This window comes from Schistocerca nitens, chromosome 11 (genome assembly GCF_023898315.1).
Source record: "Schistocerca nitens isolate TAMUIC-IGC-003100 chromosome 11, iqSchNite1.1, whole genome shotgun sequence".
Taxonomy (NCBI): Eukaryota; Metazoa; Arthropoda; class Insecta; order Orthoptera; family Acrididae; genus Schistocerca; species Schistocerca nitens.
In genome coordinates this window covers 99,462,339-99,474,675 of record NC_064624.1, presented here as the reverse complement: position 1 = coordinate 99,474,675, position 12,337 = coordinate 99,462,339, and the positions used below count along the sequence as shown (strand labels likewise).

Here is a 12,337-nt window from a genome sequence, read left to right as displayed (position 1 = left end):
TCATTTGGCTATATTTAAGAATTTAAAAATGATTGTTCTGTTGAAAAGCCACAGCTTTTTCCTGACAGTGAGCTGAATGCGTCTCTAATTTAAGGTGTTTCTGGACATTATCTCTCTTTTCTGCACAATTCGATGATAACAAAATCTACAAACTATTAATTTCTATCTTTTGTGGGCATTCTTAGGTGTGCGACCCATGCTTTACAATGCTACAGACAGAACAGACAAGGCAGTTAGCATAGAAGCAGAACTGAACATATCATAATGCTATGTTAACATTAGGAGAAGAATTTTGGCACATAGTGCAGACACTACAGGCTATAGTGACAGATGACCACAAGCATAAACAAACTAGAATTTTGACTGCCAGAGGGAAGAAGAGTGGTGTGCAGAAACAAACCCCACCTCCCTTTCACATGGCAACAGCCAACAGTATTGTCAAAGGGATCACCCATCTTTTCTAACGTTGTAAGGTTCGTAATCGAAATCCGTAACAGATCAGGATTAGTAGCTTCACTTATTTCAAAATCAGAAAACGATAAGCAACACATGACACAAAATATTTGGGGGAAAGCTACAGCTCAACTGCTCGCTGATGTTAGCGGACTATTGTTAACGACTCAGTGCAGGCCTGATATCTAGCAGTATTCGATACAACCACTGCTCAAAACATACTCCACCTAATTTGACACTTTAGAAATGTCCACATTAAACCATATTTTGGGCTTTTTTAACAAACAAATGTACACATTTCTTTGTTATAAAATACTAGGTCCCACAGCTGAGTACTACATTGTATTACACAGCACGTATCTTAAATAGACCATTCAACTGCCCACAACTGGCCTGGCATCAGATCATTTAGCGCACTGATATGTCGTTGCATTTGTACACATTCATTTTGCAGAAAGGTTCTTATACACATTACCTTTACAAATTGGCCTTCACCAGAAGATGCACAATACCATTAACAAAAAACTGGTTACATTTTCAATATTTTTATGCAGGAATCAAGATATTTCAAATTATCTCTGATAAAATAGTTCATAAACTGAAAGAACCAGAGGTTTTACAGAGTTTCAGGGAGAGCATAAGGGAACAATTGACAGGAATGGGGGAAAGAAATACAGTAGAAGAAGAATGGGTAGCTTTGAGGGATGAAGTAGTGAAGGCAGCAGAGGATCAAGTAGGTAAAAATACGAGGTCTAGTAGAAATCCTTGGGTAACAGAAGAAATATTGAATTTAATTGATGAAAGGAGATAATATAAAAATGCAGTAAATGAAGCAGGCAAAAAGGAATACAAACGTCTCAAAAATGAGATCGACAGGAAGTGCAAAATGGCTAAGCAGGGATGGCTAGAGGACAAATGTAAGGATGTAGAGGCTTGTCTCACTAGGGGTAAGATAGATAGACTGCCTACAGGAAAATTAAAGAGACCTTTGGAGATAAGAGAATGACTTGTATGAATATCAAGAGCTCAGATGGAAACCCAGTTCTAAGCAAGGAAGGCAAAGCAGAAAGGTGGAAGGAGTATATAGAGGATCTATACAAGGGCGATGTACTTGAGGACAATATTATGGAAATGGAAGAGGATGTAGATGAAGATGAAATGGGAGATACGATACTGCGTGAAGAGTTTGACAGAGCACTGAAAGACCTGAGTCGAAACAAGGCCCCCGGAGTAGACAACATTCCATTGGAACTACTGACGGCCTTGGGAGAGCCAGTCCTGACAAAACTCTACCATCTGGTGAGCAAGATGTATGAAACAGGCGAAATACCCTCAGACTTCAAGAAGAATATAATAATTCCAATCCCAAAGAAAGCAGGTGTGGACAGATGTGAAAATTACCGAACCATCAGTTTAATAAGTCACAGCTGCAAAATACTAACACAAATTCATTACAGACGAATGGAAAAACTAATAGAAGCCAACCTCGGGGAAGATCAGTTTGGATTCCGTAGAAACACTGGAACACGTGAGGCAATACTGACCTTACGACTTATCTTAGAAGAAAGATTAAGAAAAGGCAAACCTACGTTTCTAGCATTTGTAGACTTAGAGAAAGCTTTTGACAATGTTGACTGGAATACTCTCTTTCAAATTCTAAAGGTGGCAGGGGTAAAATACAGGGAGCGAAAGGCTATTTACAATTTGTACAGAAACCAGGTGGCAGTTATAAGAGTCGAGGGACATGAAAGGGAAGCAGTGGTTGGGAAGGGAATGAGACAGGGTTGTAGCCTCTCCCCGATGTTATTCAATCTGTATATTGAGTAAGCAGTAAAGGAAACAAAAGAAAAATTCGGAGTAGGTATTAAAATCCATGGAGAAGAAATAAAAAGTTTGAGGTTCGCTGATGACATTGTAATTCTGTCAGAGACAGCAAAGGACTTGGAAGAGCAGTTGAATGGAATAGACAGTGTCTTGAAAGGAGGATATAAGATGAACATCAACAAAAGCAAAACGAGGATAATGGAATGTAGTCGAATTAAGTCAGGTGATGCTGAGGGAATTAGATTAGGAAATGAGACACTTAAAGTAGTAAAGGAGTTTTGCTATTTGGGGAGCAAAATAACTGATGATGGTCGAAGTAGAGAGGATATAAAATGTAGACTGGCAATGGAAAGGAAAGCATTTCTGAAGAAGAGAAATTTGTTAACATTGAGTATAGATTTAAGGGTCAGGAAGTCTTTTCTGAAAGTATTTGTATGGAGTGTAGCCATGTATGGAAGTGAAACACGGACGATAAATAGTTCGGACAAGAAGAGAATAGAAGCTTTCGAAATGTGGTGCTACAGAAGAATGCTGAAGAATAGATGGGTAGATCACATAACTAATGAGGAAGTACTGAATAGGATTGGGGATAAGAGAAGTTTGTGGCACAACTTGACCAGAAGACGGGATCGGTTGGTAGGACATGTTCTGAGGCATCAAGGGATCACCAATTTAGTATTGGAGGGCAGCGTGGAGGGTAAAAATCATAGAGGGAGACCAAGAGATGAATACACTAAGCAGATTCAGAAGGATTTAGGTTGCAGTAGGTACTGGGAGATGAAGAAGCTTGCACAGGATACAATAGCATGGAGAGCTGCATCGAACCAGTCTCAGGACTGAAGACCACAACAACAACAACAAAATAGTTCATCTGGATACAATTTACCACAAAATAGCATCTAAAACGTAATTTTGCATTTTGAAGCAGAAACGTAAATTTTTCCAATCCCTATAAATTAAGTGCAAGAGTGCACATTGTGACGCACAGATGACGACATATGGAAGTGTTTCTTGTCATGACTCCTGTACGGATAGCCAAAGTGGTTATGGTGACCTAACACATAAACCGGGAGATCTGGGTTTGAGTCCCAGAGATCCGGGTTTGAGTTCCAGTCCAGCACGAATTTTCTGCCATCTGATTTCTCCTGAAACTGCTGCTATTGCTGGTTGTGTCCTTTTCCAGTAACTGAGCAATGACAGTCTTTTCATCTGTTTACACATCTACAGTACTTCACTTGCCTGTCCCCGAACCACATGCACATCATCATCAAGTCCTCCAGCATTTAACAATAATTTTCTAGTTATGTGAAATCACTGTTTACAACTGTATCATTTGCAAAGAGTCCCTTAGAAATATCTACCTAAACTGTGTGTGTATACACAGTACAATTGTGGCTTATTATAATGCGTATTCTCCAGTTTGACTTTCAACTATAGTATATAAGAAATTTTATGTATATGCGTTTTCTACTACTAGTAAATGAAATACAATTAACAGTTATCTCATTACTTCAGTGTGTAACTGACAGTCAGTATTTCATGAATACTTACACCTTCCTCTTCTTTGAGGAATATCTGGACCAGTGAGAGTGTGGCTGCTTCATCCACTTGGTCATTTATCTGCAAGTGGAAAACAAATTAGTCAATGATCTTCATAAAAAAACAACACAAGGAACTTTTATACAAATTTTAAACGAAAAATAACCAAATACAGCCCACTGAACTTGGAAACTGAAGACAGAAATGGAAATATGTGCAAACAGTTTCCAATATTTCCAAAACCATCTCAACTACGAAGAACACAGAAAAGTGGTCTTGAAGAGCTCGACAACCAGCCCTAACTCTGAACCGTCCATCACTGAGGAATTACAGTCATTTCAAATCTCAAAAACCACAAGGTCTCAGGGAGACCAAATCGAGCTGAACTTTGAGGAAAAAATGTCACAGACGCTCACCACAACTTTTTTGAAGAAATATGAATACATGAAAAACCCCTGATGAATGGAAGACGGCCCTCGTCCATCCACTCCATAAGAAAGTGTCCCAAGCAGATCACAACTATGGAGGAATCTCCCCCTAGACATAACATACAAAATACTCTCCACAGTCTTACTAAACAGAGCAAAATCCTAGTTAGACAATTAACTTGAAGTATATGAAATTGGCTTCAGGAAAGGAAGAGCCTGCCCAAAACAAACACTAAACCTCAAAAACTTCATGACATACCAAAAATGAAGAGCAAAATAATATGTTATGACTGTCATTGAGTTTTTAAAATCATGAAACTCAATACACCAGGAATCCCTTATATATACTAAAAGAATTAGCCCTAGATAACAAAAAATATAAATCCAATCAGAGAGACCCTTATCACCACATATTCCAAAGCCAAATTCATGGGAGAACACTAACCCTTTTGAAATAAAAACTGGTATAAGCTAAGGAGATGGAATCCCCCACTGCTAGTTAAGTGCTCCCAAGAAAAACTTGTTGGGCAGACGGGTACACAGAGATAGTGGAATCTGCCTAGGAGCACAAAACAAAAGGCATCAAAGCCAACTATCTATCCTTTGCAGATGATATAACCCTACTAGCTGAGACCTGGGAAATAGCCAAAGAACAGACCCTTGAACAGAAAAAGCAGGTCTCAAGGTCTCAAAACCCTCAAAAAGACCAATGTAACAACAAACACAAAAAAAAACACCACAACATTTTAAAGTGGGACAACAAAAAGTAGAGATAATCAAAGAACTCAAATACCTTGCAGAATCCATCAGCTGGAATGGGCTCGAGAAAAAGGCAATGGAAATTAGAAGTAAAGTTGATCTGGTCTTCTATCTCGCAAAAAACACATACAACAAAAGGTCCCTCTCACAGCACACAAACATAAGCATTGTAACAGTGTAGTAGTCAAACCAGAAGCCCTGTATGCAGCTGAAACACTATCACCAACCATGGCCTAGTTGAAAGACTGGAGATAGAAGAAACGAAGATATTAGAAACGTTTCTTGACCCCAGATTTCACAACAATTAATCCGCACCAAAAATGAAACCCTTTTCACAACTACCGAAAAACTCTCAGACACAATTAGGACAAAAAGAATTCATTTTTATGGATACATCTTCATTCTGAACCAAAATAGATCAACTGAATAAATTATGACTACTTCTGCAGGAAAAAAATGGATTACTGAAATGGTAAAGGACTTCAGATAACTCCAAATCACAAGAGCTATGTTCAAAAATAAAATGGAGAAAAAGAGAGAAGAGGAAAAGAACACAATGGGAGGGGAGGGAGGGAAGGAGAGGGGGGGGGGCTAGGTTCCAAAATCAAATCCTAATGAACATCCACATCTCTGAAGAAGATAGGAAAGCAAGGTCAAAAGAATGAAACAATACTGAGCTGCTAACAGAAAGGCACAAAACATTAAAAAGTGATTAATTTAACATATCGCAAAGTCGGGTGAAACAAAAATAAAAACAAGACTCTGCCGTTATTATAACGTGTGGTTTCTAAATTTCCTCAATATTAAGTGTGTTGTTGTTGATGATGTAGCCTTCAGTCTAAAGGTTGGTTTGATGCAAATCTCCATGCTAGTCCATGCTGAGCAAGCCTCTTCATCTATGCATGATACTGCAACCTACATCCATTATAACCTGCTAGCAGTAGCCAAACCTTGGTCATTATCTCCAATTATTAACCCCCCCCCCCCCCCCAGTTACTTTCCCGTTACCAAACTGGTGATTGCTCAGTATGAGTATTATTAACCATACCCTTCTTTTAGTGAAACTGAGCCACAAAACTCTTTTTTGGCGAATCTGATTAGTTATTCTATCTACCCACCTGATCTACAGCATCATTCCACAGCACCACATTTCAAACGTTTCTATTCTCTTCTTGTCTGAATGGTTTATCAACCATGTTTTATTTCAGTACCGGTCTACACACCAGACAAATACCCTCAGAAAGGACTTCCAAACACTTATACTTTTAGTTTGATGTTAACAAATTTCTCTTTTCTCAAAACACTTTTCTTGCTACTAACAGTCTGCATTTTATATTCTCCTTCACTGACCATCATCAGCTTTTTGTTGCACAGATATAAAAACACATTTCATTTCCTAATCTAACTCCCTCAACATCACGATTCATCTACCTTCCACTGACCTTGTTTTACCTTCGATGGTGTTCATCTTACAGCCTCTGTTGAAGACATTACACATCCCACACCACACTGCTCTTCCAACTAATTTGTCGACTCTGAAGAAATTACAGTGTCTTCGGCAAACCTCAGTTTTTATCTCTTCTTCCTGAACTTTAATTTCATTTAAGAATTCCTCCTTGGTTACCTTTACTGCATGCTCTATGTACATATTGAAACACATCGAGGATAGGCTACAACCCTGCCTCACTCCATTACCAACCACTATCTCCCTCTCACGTCGTTCAACTCTTTGTGACTGCAGTCTGATTTCTGTAGTAGTTGCAGTTACCTGTTTGGTCACTATAATTTATCCCTGTTATCTACAGAATTTCTAAGAGTACATTCCAGTCAACATTGTCAAAAGCATTCTCCGAATCTGCAAATGCTATAAATCCAGGTTTCCCTTTCTTTAACCAATCTTCTAATATAAATCACAGGGTCATTTTTTCCTCACATACCGCTACATTTCTCCACAACCTGCACTTACCTTCCCTGGGATCGGTTTCTACCAATTGTTCCATTCTTCTGTAAATTATTTGTGACAATATCATGAATTATTAATCAGAACAAATTTTCACTCTGTAGCGGAGTGTATGCCATTAGGAAACTTTCTGAGTAAGGCTGTGGCTAAACAATGTCTCTGGAACACCCTTTCTTCCAGAAGTGTTAGTCCCACAGGTTTTGAATGAGAAGTTTGGAAGGTAGGAGATATACTGGCAGAGGTAAAGCTCTGAGAATGGCGAAGATCTCTGGTTTGAGCCCTGGTGCAGCGCACAGTTTTGATCTGCCAGGAAGTTTCATGAGTTATTAAACTGATAGTTTGTCTGTCTCATATATCTTGCACAGCACATGCAATAATTATATAATGGTTGGCGCTCTCAAACACATCAGTAATACTGGGCCAATGTTGTCTCAGGGTATATACGCTGACAAGGAAAGGGGGGGGGGGGGGGGGCGACGGAATTTTTTCCCAAATATCCCAGTTAAAAATAAACTTTCCCTGTGTTAAGTGACAATATACTTTTCCTTGGCGCTGCCCAACTGACAAATCCTTTGAATTGTAAAGGTATTGTATACAAGCGTAGAACTTCCCGGTACTTCAGCAAAAAATAACTTGTTTTGGAAAAATATTTGATGCGCAGCACCATGTGCAGCGCATATTTTCAAATTACAAAAGTATAAATACGAATTCCACCAATTAAAGCACGGTATCTTTCGAAGCACCGAAAACGAGATTGCGATGAGCCATTGCCACCAATCATAGCTCAAGTTACAGTACTCCCCAACCAATGACAGCAGATATTCAGAGCACAGGACTTGTGTTGTAGTCGGCCACTAACAACATCACTGTTAAGTAGAGTGAATATGCAAATAGGAAAAGTTAATGGTTTAAATTAATATACATTCAGTATAGCTACATGAAAAGATAAGCTATCACCTACAATATACCAGTCATCGAAAGCTTTTTGCCTTTTTTTTAAGATACGATGGATCCTTTGACAAGCACTCCAACTTTTCCATAGAAAAGCCAATTACATGGAAAATTGCTCAAGATTTCACCTCGAACTGCTTTTGAAGGATAATTTTACTTTTTGCCACCGTTATTGCATAATTTGTAATCTATGACAGAAATAAAACAGATATGAAAAACTAAGCTTGTCCTTTTATAGTGTGTTACCTTTCAAGATATATCAAACACAAATACGCTGATTGGTTGGTTGGTTGGCTGGTTAGGGGGAAGGGACCAAACAACAAGATCATCTGTCCCATCGGATAGGTGAAGGGTGGGGATGTCGGCCATCCCCTTTTATAAGGAACCATCCCAGCATCTGCCTGAAGCGATTTAGGGAAATCATGGGAAACCTAGCCAATGGCCTTGCTGCAGTCATAACACCGGTTCCTGTCAGGTCACCGAAGTTAAGCCCTTTCGGGCTTGGCTAGTACTCGGATGGGTGACCATCTGGTCTGCCAAGCCCTGTGGGCAAGCGAGGTGCACTCAGCCCATGTGAGGCAAACTGAGGAGCTACTTGATTGTGAAGTAGTGGCTCAATCTCGTAAACTGATATACGGCCGGCAGAGCGAAGTGCTGACCACGTGCCCCTCCATATCCGCATCCAGTGACGCCTGTGGGCTGAGGATGGCACGGCGGCCGTTCGGTACCGTTGAGCCTTCTGAGGCCTGTTCGGAGATTTTTTTTATGGAAAACCTAAATCAGAATGGCCAGACGCAGGCCTGAACTGTCGTCCTGCCGAATGGGAGACCAGTGTGCTAACCACTGTAAGGTGTTACTCGGTCTAATATGCTGGAAATATTTAAATAATGGCATAAATGGCTGGTCTTATGGATTAAAAGTTTTTCTACACGGCTGTCCCTCAAAGTGTTAAGTTTTGAGTGACAGTCAAACGCTCTGTGATTTAAGAAATTAATCACAGATTCTCACATGCGATGTAAGTCATCTTGCATAATAGGAAATTTACTTCGTCAATAACGCTTCTCAAACCACCATCCTCAATATTTTCCCATGACCTGTTATAAAAGTAAACTTTTGTGACATCATACTCATTGAAAGCAGTTTGTTGTTACAAAATATAACACAGTCTTCATCCTAAAGCCTTCAACACATTTTGCTGTTGGCAGACACTTGTGTGTGCACTTTGTTTTGTAGTAAATGGCGCACTTTCTTTGCAACTAAAATTTTATTTTGGTGTTATTCTCTCATTTATGTTTTCTTTCTGCAATATTATCCTGCTGTAGTGGGCCAAAGTAAAATTTTTGTTACGAATATCAGTTCTTACTCGTCGAAAATTTCAAAAATTTAACTGGAAACTAAAACAATGAAAAATTATCAGAAATCTTAAAGATTCCTGTGTTCTCCCCAGATTTCCCAGTTAGCCTGGGGTATATACACCCTGTGTCTATCCAGCAGCCTTGTTTCAACTTCAGTCTTTCACTGTAGCAGACATGATATGAAACTGCATCCATACAGCTTCTCTGCGATAGCTATAAGGAACACAAGTAATATTTATTCCATGAGAAAAACTTTCAATACGCAATATTGCATAAATTAGTCTTTATTGTGGACAACTGGTTTTGACAGTTCTAACTGTCATCCTCTGGTCTTCAAAAAAAGTTTGTTATGAAACATGTTCCACTGTGAGCTTGTACCTTATGCCACACTGTCATTGCACTGCTTAAAATGCAGGCCATTATACATAATTTTGTCAAAAATAAAATCATTTACAGTTAAAAAGCACCTCGTGCACACGAGTACGTTTGCATAAGTAGTGCTCGCAGAGGCCTGTTAATTCTTGAAGCACATGATATACAGCAAAATGCACATCTGTTTATGTTTGCAGAAATGTTCCACACATTGTGGATCCACACCTCAGCCGAAGTATACAGTGCAACTACAGTTTAATGTATATTGTACATTTTAAGACTTAACAAGCTTCTGCGAGTGCTATGTATGTGAACATGCTCGTGTGCACAAGCTGCTTTTTTAACTGTAAATGGTTTTGTTTTTGAAAAACCTATGTATGATGTGCTGGCTTTTATCCATAAACTACAAATTCACAATGGCACATGTTTCATCACAGAAATTTCTTAAGACCAGAAAACGACAGCTCCAACTGTTGAAACTGACTGTCAACAATACAGACTAACTTATGTGATCTTTGCTAATGAAAGCTTTTTCCCCCTCACGAAACACAGACTGCGTCATCCAAGTTCTCAACATGACAGAATTCAGTCAATATTCACATTACTGCAGTGCATACTCGACAGTCAATGTTTCAGAATACTTACAAACTGCACTTCTTTGACAAATGTCTGGACTGATGGAAGTGGTACAACTTCATCTCATTGGCCAGGTATCTGAAAGCGGAAAAAAAGGTCACTCAATTACCTGTCCTCTTTTCTTTATTTCCTCCTTTTTTTTCTTTAAATTGGTTTTATTCGTACAGCCATCTTACAAACGGTTTTGTTGTTCTTTTTTTTCCCTTTCTTAAAAAAAAAAAAAAAAAAAAAAAAAAAATCAACATTACACAATATTATAAGGGCATTTAGATATGAAGTTACAAATTCTCATACACAGTGTTCAATGGGTACAGTGGATTAGAATGACTGTTGTTATTGTCAAAAGTATGATCATATGGTGTATAAAGTGAAACTCGAGACTGGATTGAGGACTTTTTGGTAGGGAGAACATAGCGTATGATCTCGGATGGAGAGTCATCGTCAGATGTAAAGTAACTTCGGGTATGCCCCAGGGAAGTTTGTAGGGACCCTTGCTATATGTGTTGTACATTAATGGCCTTTTAGACAATATTAATATAACAATGGAAATAATCAATTATTGATATTACAATGTAATGCCACTGGCTCTGAAAGCTCGCAAAAGTCAAATCCTTTTGTGTGTGTGTTCCCCTGCTGGCGCTTGGTGAGTAGGCAATATTAATAGTAACATCAGACTTTTTGCAGATGCTGCAGTTACCTATGTTGGAGTACTGTCTGAAAGAAGCTGCATAAATATTCAGTGAGATCTTGACGAGATTGCAAAGAGGTGCAAAGATTGGAAACTTGCTTTAAAGGTTCAGAAGTGTAAAATTCTGCACTTCACAAAATGAAAAAAATGTAGAATCCTATAACATCAGTGAGTTACTGTTGGGAATCAGCCAGCTCATACAAATACCTGGGTGCAACACTTTGTACGGATATGAAATGGAATGATCACAAAGGTTCAGTCACGGGTAAAGCAGATGGCAGGATCCTGGGGAAGTTAATCAGTCTACAAAGGAGATTGCTTGCAAATCACTCGTGCAACTGGTTCTAGAATATTGATCAAGTGTGTGGGCTCCGTACCAGAAAGGACTAACGAGGGATAATGAATGTGTACAGAGAAGGGCAGCACAAATGGTCACAGATTTGTTTAATCCACGGGAGTGTGTCACAGAGATACACAAGGAGCTGAAATGGCAGACTCTTGAGGATATACATAAACTATCCCAAGAAAATCTATTAAGAATGCTTCAAGAACCAGCTATAAATGATAACTCTAGGGATATACTTCAACCCGCTATGTATTGCTCACACAGGGATCGTGAGGATAAGATTAGAATAATTACTGCATGCACAGAGGCATTAAAACAGCAATTCTTCCCATGCTGCTTATGTGAATGGAACAGGAAGAAACCCTAATAACTGATACAATGGGACATGCCCTCTGTCGTGCACCTCACCATGGTATGCGGAGTGTAGATGTTGATGTAGATGTCCATGACAAGTACGACACCCAGTAGTCTGATTGGCAGCATTTAATTGTTGAAATATTCTTCTTCTATTGCATAGGTTTCTTCCATCTCATTTTACACTAAAAAACCTGATCTTACAGGACCGAATATTTTAGTTGCTCTGATAAAGGCACTGGCATATCTAAGGCAAGGCTTATCATTCTCATAACAAGCCAGCTGGTAACTCACCACTGCACAGATATTTATTTATATTCAAATAATATCACATCACATCCAATACAGATTAAGCGTGGAATTTACCAAGGAGACTCAATAAGTCGTTTCTGGTTCTGCCTTGCTCTGAACCCACTATCCAACATGCTAAATAATACAAATTATGGATACAATATTTCTGGAACATACCAACACAAAATCACACATTTGCTATACATGGATGATCTAAAACTACTGGCAGCAACCAATCAACAACTCAACCAATTACTAAAGATAACAGAAGTATTCAGCAATGATATAAATATGGCCTTTGGAACAGACAAATGTAAGAAAATAGCATAGTCAAGGGAAAACACACTAAACAAGAAGATTACATATTGGATAACCACAGCG

At 38.9% G+C, this 12,337-nt stretch overlaps 1 long non-coding RNA gene across 2 annotated transcripts in view; it reads right to left on the bottom strand.

The window, feature by feature from the left end:
- The window catches only part of LOC126212821 (uncharacterized), a 33,655-nt gene extending 23,257 nt beyond the window's left edge, over positions 1–10,398 (bottom strand). Inside the window, exons 1-2 of one of the 2 annotated variants that reach the window (XR_007540916.1) lie at positions 10,287–10,398; positions 3,829–3,897 (exon numbers count right to left, since the gene is read on the bottom strand). This is a non-coding gene — a long non-coding RNA (uncharacterized LOC126212821). The remainder of the gene's footprint in view (positions 1–3,828; positions 3,898–10,286) is intronic. The other variant, XR_007540917.1, reaches the window with a different exon arrangement.
- Between the last annotated feature and the right edge of the window lie 1,939 nt (positions 10,399–12,337).